At 41.9% G+C, this 9,565-nt stretch overlaps 3 non-coding genes across 3 annotated transcripts; 2 read left to right on the top strand and 1 right to left on the bottom strand.

Annotated features, from left to right (window-relative positions):
* The first annotated feature begins 1,767 nt into the window (after positions 1-1,767).
* TRNAR-UCU (transfer RNA arginine (anticodon UCU)) lies at positions 1,768-1,852 on the top strand. Its single transcript is given in 2 exon segments — positions 1,768-1,804; positions 1,817-1,852. It is a non-coding gene; the product is annotated as a tRNA-Arg (tRNA).
* A 2,561-nt stretch (positions 1,853-4,413) lies between these two features.
* TRNAR-UCU (transfer RNA arginine (anticodon UCU)) lies at positions 4,414-4,498 on the top strand. Its single transcript is given in 2 exon segments — positions 4,414-4,450; positions 4,463-4,498. It is a non-coding gene; the product is annotated as a tRNA-Arg (tRNA).
* A 1,859-nt stretch (positions 4,499-6,357) lies between these two features.
* On the bottom strand, positions 6,358-6,439 carry TRNAL-AAG (transfer RNA leucine (anticodon AAG)). Its single transcript has one exon. It is a non-coding gene; the product is annotated as a tRNA-Leu (tRNA).
* Between the last annotated feature and the right edge of the window lie 3,126 nt (positions 6,440-9,565).

Here is a 9,565-nt window from a genome sequence, read left to right as displayed (position 1 = left end):
CTCCGTATAACTAAGTATCACTCTAAACTCATTTACATAAGGCCATATACCTATAGATCTCTCTAAAATCATTTATATTATGCCATGCACCCATAGGTCTCTCCAAATAGCTTTAGATCTCTCTACACTCATTTATATAAGGTCATATACTTACTTGTGGGAGGAGGGTGGGTGTATATATTCTTAATTCTGGTAGGAGGGTGGGTGTATATATATACTGACTTTTGGGAGGAGGGTGGGTGTATATATACTTAATTCTGGGAGGAGGGTAGGTGTATATATACTTACTTCTGGGAGGAGGGTGGGTGTATATATACTGACTTTTGGGAGGAGGGTGGGTGTATATATACTGACTTTTGGGAGGAGGGTGGGTGTATATATACTTAATTCTGGGAGGAGGGTAGGTGTATATATACTTACTTCTGGGAGGAGGGTGGGTGTATATATACTTACTTCTGGGAGGAGGGTGGGTACTGACTTCTGGGAGGAGGGTGAGTGTATATATACTTACTTCTGGGAGGAGGGTGGGTGTATATATACTGAAAACTGACTTCTGGTAGGAGGGTGGGTGTATATATACTGAATACTGACTTCTGGGAGGAGGGTGGGTGTATATATACTTACTTCTGGGAGGAGGGTGGGTGTATATATACTGTATACTTACTTCTGGGAGGTGGGTGTATATATACTGAATACTGACTTCTGGGAGGGTAGATGTATATATACTGACTTCTTCTGAGAGGAGGGTGGGTGTATATATACTGACTTCTGCCACAAGGGGTAGATGTACAGTATATGCTGATTTCTGAGAGGAGGGGTGAGTGAATATATACTGACTTCTTGGAGGAGGGTGGGTGTATATATACTTATTTCTGGGAGGAGGGTGGGTGTATATATAATTCTGGGAGGAGGGTAGGTGTATATATACTGAATACTGACTTCTGGGAGGAGGGTGGGTGTATATATACTTATTTCTGGGAGGATGGGAGGAGAGTGGGTGTATATATAATTCTGGGAGGAGGGTAGGTGTATATATATACTGTATATACTTACTTCTGGGAGGAGGGTGGGTGTATATATACTGAATACTGACTTCTGGGAGGAAAATGGGTGTGTATATATACTTACTTCTGGGAGGAGGGTGGGTGTATATATACTGAATACTGACTTCTGGAGGAGGGTAGATGTATATATACTTACTTCTGGGAGGAGGGTGGGTGTATATATACTTACTTCTGAGAGGAGGGTAGGGGTGTATATATACTTACTTCTGGGAGAAGGGTGGGTGTATATATACTTACTTCTGAGAGGAGGGTAGGGGTGTATATATACTTACTTCTGGGAGGAGGGTGGGTGTATATATACTTACTTCTGGGAGGAGGGTGGGTGTATATATACTGAATACTGACTTCTGGAGGAGGGTAGATGTATATATACTTACTTCTGGGAGGAAGGTGGGTGTATATATACTGAATATTGACTTCTGGGAGGAGGGTGGGTGTATATATACTGACTTCTGGAGGAGGGTAGATGTATATATACTTACTTCTGGGAGGAGAGTAGGTGTATATATACTGAATATTGACTTCTGGGAGGAGGGTAGGTGTATATACTCACTTCAGGGTGGAAGGAGGGTGGGGTGTACACACACTGCCTTCTGAGAGGAAGGGACGTAATGACAGGAAATAAACTTTGAAAACTCTGAAGCAGCCCCAGGCAGGAGGAGAGCCCGTCTTGTAGGAGACGTCTGCCTTACTTTACACGACAGGCTCTGTGGCGCAATGGATAGCGCATTGGACTTCTAGCTGGTGTAGTCATTCAAAGGTTGTGGGTTCGAGTCCCACCAGAGTCGCTTTTTTTTTTTTTTTTTTTTTAATTGTGTAACTTTCTATCCTACTTCTCTCAACAGGTTCCTGTACTAGCACTAGCAATGCCTCCTGCTGTCTTCCCCTGCTGGTAGCCAGGAGTACACGACTGATTACTGGAACAAAAACCGTCTATCAGTATATAAAAGTGTTGTATTTAGTACAGCAAATGGAAAAGTTAAATTGCAACAATGTCTCGTTTGAAACTTTATTTCTGTGTCATAAGTTATATTTTACTTGTTTCCATTTTATGTCCTACACTTACTGCCTACTATAATGAATGTTAGTGTATTGTGCAGCTCTGTATAATCCCCTCATGTGGGGTAAAAGGGAGGTGGGGAAGCACAAGTACAGTCTGAACAGCAACTTCAGTGTATGCATAATTGCATTTTATATATATATATATATATATATATATATATATATATATATATACATACATACACACACCCACCCCCCCATGGGAGAATATCAACCACACTATGCAACAAACTTATATGCCTAATTGCTAATTGTGTTAAGTCTGCCACCTTGTGGGAGTCATGTTATAAATGGGATACAGTGCAGCTCATGTAAGTAGTCTCCTAGTAAGCACAGCCTCATGCAATAATTGCTTTATTCTGACAACCTATTGGGACTTGTTGCAAGATAGGATGATATAAGGGGTGTAGGGGGTGTTCAGTCACGTCCATGTGGTTATCTGTTTAGGCTTGCGGCACTTTAGGGGTGCAATAAAGGTTAATGGTGCAATTTGCTACTAGGTGGGGATTTTATAGGGTCATACAAGAGTCGGTACTGAGTCACGCGCAGGTCGGTATGCGGAGGCACCCGAAATGCGTGTGGATTGCGAACGGAATGCTAAAACGACCGTATGTGCGTATATACGTGTCCACATCGCACCAGGCCATTTTTCCCCGTCCGTAAGGGCACCCGTCATGGTTATAATCGGACTACCCCATGCTAGGTGAAAGAGATACAAGTGAAACAGGGGCCCCCTCAGGATAGGCATGGCTCAGAGTATAGTGTAATTCTGGCTAGGGATAGACATCTGTGGGTTAACCATCGATACTCACCAACGATGGTACCATCAATGATTACCTTCGATGGCATGCACAAAAAAATCTACAGTTACCCATCGACCGTTTGCACCCCTCAATGGCTACCACTGCGGGGGGCCACAGCAGGCTACAGGCCAATCAGAATTGGGGTGGGACTTAGCGGGCTGCTGGGGTCCGAGCTAAGCTTGGTGCGCCAGGATTTTTTTTAAAAAAAACATCGGTTTCCAGCCTGCCATCGACGGCGAAGAACCATTGGTTCGTGATGGCGAACCATCAGCCATTGGTAGTTAACCATCGATGGTTGTTACCTTTCAGTGGTCGATGGCCATCCCTATCTCTAGCTATACACACACTACATGCACACAACACTCCTATGAGCCGGTGCGCCTAAGTTGCCGACCAGTGGACACCAAGAAACACCCATCTAACAAACGGAGAGATCCTCCCGCCGCTGTTACTACTGTTCTCTGATACATCCTCAACTTGGACTGTAAAGCGCCAAGCGACCAGTTTATTAAACCTCTCCCCCCCCTGCAATTTTTTTACCACATGAATAATCACATTTGGCCCCCGCAGCTAACGGCATCTGAAGAAGGCATTGTGCTGCTCTAGCCCATGGGCTACACTTCTTACAATTTTACCTGGAGAGAGTTCCTCAGGTACCCTCTCCGGCAATGGCCGCCGCGCATACATGGTCAGTAGGCCACGCTTGCGCAGAAGTCCCAGCACAGCTATGAAGAGACTTCTGATGTGGTCTCTTCACTCTGAGCCCTATACCATTTCTGCTATGGCCTCAGGTTGTTTTATCTGCTCCCCTGGCGCAATAAGAGCAGTTCCTTTACTGTGTTATATGCATATTACTGTGTGTAGCCTTTTACAGAAAATTAGTAATAGTCAATATATCCCTATAGGTCTCTCCATACAATCACCTACTGTATATCTCTATAATATCCCCTTTGGAGGTGAGAGTAGCTGCTGTGTATTCACAGTATACCTGCATGGAAAGTCCGACGACAGCCTATTGCAGCAAGGTCTGTACCGCAGGATCCAGGTCTATGCATTGAACAGGCTAAAGCTGGGTACACACTTTGCAATAATCGGGTTAAACAGCTGATTTCCAACCTCTCAGCCCAAGAATTGTTGAGTGCGTACGCAGCACCCGGAAACGACGGTCGGTCCAAAACCAGTGGTGTCGGCTCCCAATATCAGGAGTGCAGCAGAATATTGACCTGCACCGATGGAAAATAACCGGGCTGAAAATGTCATGTGTACGGAAATCTGACCGTCTGTCTCAGATTGCTGCCCACAGATCATTATAAAGCGCCCCCTTTGTGGGCGTTTGTACTTAAATCGGTAATAACATGAACCAGAATTGAGTAGCGTGTACTTGCGAAATTGGATGCTCTCAGGTAAGTTACTTTAGTTCCAAAAATTGTCCAGGTAGGATTTGAACTCGTCTTGTAGGACACTCGTACCATAGGCTTCACAGGGGCTCTGTGGCGCAATGGATAGCGCATTGGACTTCTAGCTGGTGTAGTCATTCAAAGGTTGTGGGTTCGAGTCCCACCAGAGTCGGTTTTGCTGTCAACACCATTAAGTTCAAGTGCTTACAATAAAAGTCATGTTATATATTTAAACTTTATGTATCCCAGCTATGCAGGGTATATGGAGAAGAGACCGCAATTATCTGCTCTGTTAAATCCAGACTCCTATAACATTGCACTGTAGAGAGCACGCCATTGCGCTCTACAGTACTTAATGTTATCTGCTATTCGGGTAGCAGAAAACAGTTCATAAAATCCTTAAAAGATTTACATTATATAATGCAATCTGAGAATGGTGTTACATAAGGAAAATCTTAATTTCCGCAGGGACAGATGGCGTTCATCCAATCAGTCCCCTGCAGCCAGCTGAAGCTACGCCCACACAGTAATTACCAGTGTTCCCAGTAGTGTAATTACACAGCTTTGTAAAAGTGTGTGTGTGTCCTTTCCAGCGCTTGTCTGCCTTGCATTCATATTCATCTTCCCCCCACATGCTCTTTCCATGGAAACTCCACCTGGAATATCCAATTGTTTATAGTATCCACTAAGATTCCCATGAAAAAAAATTAGACATATATATATATATATATATATATATATATATATATATATATACATACACACACAAAATCTGTATAATGTAGCATACACACGGTCAGATGAACGATTTTGCAAACGATTTGAACTACGAACAATTTTTGGCTGAATTAAAATGACTGAAATCGGCCAAAACTGACTGCAAACACATCAGATGTCATATATCGTTATCTGACCATCGGGAACGAGCATCGTTCAAACATGTCAGATCTTCCTTCAGATATGAATGAACAATTTTTGAAATCGTTATCGTTCAGATCTGAAGAAAAATCAGGCCGTGTGTGTGCACCATAACACTACATATTACACTGTACAACAAATTAATACTTTTAAATTTGTTTCCTTTCTAAAAATAGTCATACATTACTAATTTGAGGTCAAGAAAAACTAAAATTATTTCAGAATGTTTTTACTAGCTCTATGTTTTGAGCTACACTACTTGCACTATACTGTATGTACATTAGTTATATAGTCATAGTGAAAAGTTGTTTGAAAATAATCTGATATTTTATTGATAGAAAATAAATAACAGTTTTAATTCAATCACAAATAAGAACACAAAACGAAACAAACATACAGCATACGAAACAAACATACAGCATAGAAAAGTACTATGTATTATAGTGGCCTATTCATGGGGGTGCTTTCTCTTTGCTTGTTGCTTGTACTCCTCTTCTGGGGCATCTCTTGTTACTGTCCAACAGTAGTGATCACCTGCCCTGATATCTTTGTTCCATTGCTGAAATGTCTTGGTGGAATCGCTCACTATGCTGTCACTCAGTGCACCACAGTTATCTTGTGTGGGTAATCCCGGGAATCGCATATATTTGAATAGGGGAGGGGACAAATAACTGATTCATTTAATTGGGTCATTAGGCCCCACCCCCTCTGCACGGAACGCAGATTGCTGGTAAGACTCACTCCGCTCTGCCCACGTCACTAGGAATACCCCTACATCGTCATAAATGGGCTATATCTCGGAACTCAGAGCTGAGAGTTTTAAATGTCATATTCATTCTTTGCATGCTGACATCAATTAGAAGTAACTATTATCACATCGGAAACATTTTCATTGTTGTGCAGTGATATTTGTCTATAATAAATTTCCAACCACCCTCTGTTAGCTTGCCAGATACTCAGCAGACATTTAGAATCCAAGAGGCTCTGCCCACAGTCCTGGGTTGTCAAAGCTATTTACCATTGCAGCTGTTGCATCGGCAAGTGTGTAATCAGTGGCCGGCCAGCATGAGCAAAAGTTTCCGGAATCTCAGCATAAGTGCTACAAAAAAAACCTGGCAGCGGTGGGATTCGAACCCACGCCTCCAAAGAGACTGGAGCCTTAATCCAGCGCCTTAGACCGCTCGGCCACGCTACCAACTGGTCACACTAATATTTGTCACTGTCACACCACAGATCAGTTATTGTGACAATATTGTGCAGGGGGGGGGGCTTCTAGTTGCCAGGCGTCCAAACCATCCTATTTATCTGCTGCAGGTCTATCTGTCCTATTCCTGCATCTAGTTTATTTATCTGTATATAAATGGGTTCCAGTCAGAAAGTCAGTTTTATGTTTTTTTTCTTTTAACGTTAGGGCATTCAGGTGTTGACATGAACATGCCAACCTTTTTTTTTTTTTTTTTTTTTTTAACGTATCCATTGTCAACCTAAACTCCATGTCAACTTTTCATACCACACCCATATAAATGTATTGTTCCTTGACTTTTTGTAGAGGGCCACCTTGTGAGACTCCCACAATATCCTGGACTCCAGGACGAGCAGAAGAGTCTCCTGGAATCTGCCGCTTCAGCTTGGTGGCACGATTCAGCTGAAGTTATGGCAATGTCAATTGTCCCCTCCCCTGGACCTTACCAGTGTCCCCTTACGAGAAGTCTGCAAACATGCGTTGCACTAATATGTAATTATAAGCTGCATTATTCATTAAGGTACGCAGTACAAACAATAGGTCAGTGGTTCTCAAACTCGGTCCTCATGACCCCACACAGTTCACGTTTCCCAGGTCATCTAGCAGGTGAATTAGTTACTCATTATTACTAATTATTCACTTGTGTTTATGTGAAGAGACCTGCTAGGTTTGGGGTCCTTATGACAGAGTTTGAGAACCTGCACAGTAAGTGAATGTGTATTCATTCACACCAGCCATGGGCATATTGGGAGTTTGCAATTCATTGTCAGAGGTAAATACTGCCATCTATATGGCTGAATTACACACTTGCTGATGCTGGCGGTGACAGAGGGGTGGGTAGCAGGGGGCTATGGTGCATGTCATCGCTAGCTACAGCCTCAGATCTTTGTGCATGAACCAAAGATCTGAGGATGCGACTGACTACCCACAGGAGAGCACATCGGCATCATGTGTACACACTGATATGAACCATTTGTCATATGCGTAGGAAATTGGCCAAATCATTTACGATATTGTCATCTAGTGTGTAGGGGCCTTAAGGGTGACATCGGCAAAAGTGTAAATGAATTAAATTGTGCTCAAGTTTTCAATAGGACACTTCTGGCCCAGGGCAGTCTTGTAAAAAATTCTGATACTCTAGAACAGTGGTTCTCAAACCTCAGTCCTCAGGATCCCACACAGTTCATGTTTTGCAGGTCACCCAGCAGGTGCACAGGTGTAATCCTTACTCATTGACACATTTTAAAAAGATCCACAGGTGAAACTCATTATTTCAATTGTGATTCTGTCAGGAGACCTGAAAACATGTCCTGTTTGGGGTCCTGAGGACAGAGTTTGAGAACCTGTGCTCTAGGGCACAGTGATTTAAAAAAAAAATTATATATATATATATATATATATATATATATATATCTATATATATCTATATATATATCTATATATATTAAATTGGATACCACTGCACTAAAGTAAGTTTATCCTGCCCTCGTTTATATGCACACTACATGCAAGAATATATCTACCACTGACCAGTACCTCCAAGTGGCCAAACAAGTGAAATACCAAAGTGTCCTGAAATAGGGATATCATTCAAAAAGCATTGTGAATATAAGTTGTACTATGGTGTTTCTCAATCCTCATGGAACTCTGTTTCCTCAGGAACAGTTAGTAGCACATGTAGATCTAGTGTTAGTCAATTAACACAACTGTGCTCCATCTAGATTATCTGAAAACATGCACTGTTCCACGAGGACCGCTTTTGTGGAATATAGTAATTTTTTTTTTCCCAAAATGGCGTGGTTGTTTTTCGCTAAAGTCCACAACTTATGTTTTTGCCTGTTTTTTTGGCAAAAAAAAGGCAGTGTTTGCCGCTAAATGAATATGGCACACAGAGAGACAGAGAGACAGAGAGACAGAGAGACAGAGAGACAGAGAGACAGAGAGACAGAGAGACAGAGAGACAGAGAGACAGAGAGACAGAGAGACAGAGAGACAGAGAGACAGAGAGACAGAGAATTTGTGGACCCCCCTATATAGACCCATCTTAAAAAAAATAATAAAAAAAAATAATAATTAAGATGGGTCTATATAGGGGGGTCCACATAAAATTATTTTTTTTTTTCCCACACACTTTATGGCCCATATTCATTTAGCGGCAAACACTGCCTTTTTTTGCCAAAAAACAGGCAAAAACGTAAGTTGTGGACTTTAGCGAAAAACAACCACGCAATTTTGGGAAAAAAAAATAATAATTTGAAAAAAAATTATAGAAAGCTATTTTTTCCAGGATATTACCATTCCATGTAAATTGGGGGTACGTTAAAATGGGTGCAAATATATTTTGGCGTCGTACAAATACAATTTAAAAAAAAAAAAAACCTGCTTCAACCACATGCGATGTTTAAAATACATCACACATGCTTACGGTCCCCTGAAAAATTAGACCCAATACATTAAAACCATCTGCAACAAATTTTTTTTTATCCAGAATTTGTGCGGTAATTTGCCAAAGTGCGCAGCGTACACATTTTTTGGGGGGGGGCAATCATTGGGAGTTTGTCAAAAAACGTCCAGTGTCACCAGTGGCAAAAAAAAGAAAAACCCAAAACGTCCGTTTGATGCTAATTGAATACGGCCCCACGCCCACCAGGCAGGTACATAGAATTTCAAATCACCATGTAGAATGCAGTTTGTAAATCACACTTCTATATACACCAAGCTGTAAATGCAAACAGTTTGCAGCACCTTAAAAATGAGAAGAATTCTGCCTAATGATAAAAAAAAAAAATGGCTGACTGCATAGAAGTAAGCCACGTAAACTAGACTACAGGTTCTCAAACTCGGCCCTCTGGAGCCCAAAAAGTGCACGTCTTCCAGGTCTCCTCACCAGAATCACAAGTGAAATAATTAGCTCCACCTGTGGCTCTTTTAAAATGTGTCAGTGGGTAATGACTACACCTGTGCTCCTGCTGGGTGACCTGGAAAATTTGAAGTGTGGGTCCTGAGGACAGAGTTTGAGAACCACTGCACTAGACAATAAGCCAAAATCTTCTGAAGCTAGACTCTGTATGAACCAGT

Source organism: Taudactylus pleione, unplaced genomic scaffold (assembly GCF_031769625.1).
Source record: "Taudactylus pleione unplaced genomic scaffold, aTauple2 ptg000393l, whole genome shotgun sequence".
In the NCBI taxonomy this organism is placed as follows: domain Eukaryota; kingdom Metazoa; phylum Chordata; class Amphibia; order Anura; family Myobatrachidae; genus Taudactylus; species Taudactylus pleione.
This window is presented reverse-complemented; position numbering and strand designations above follow the sequence as displayed.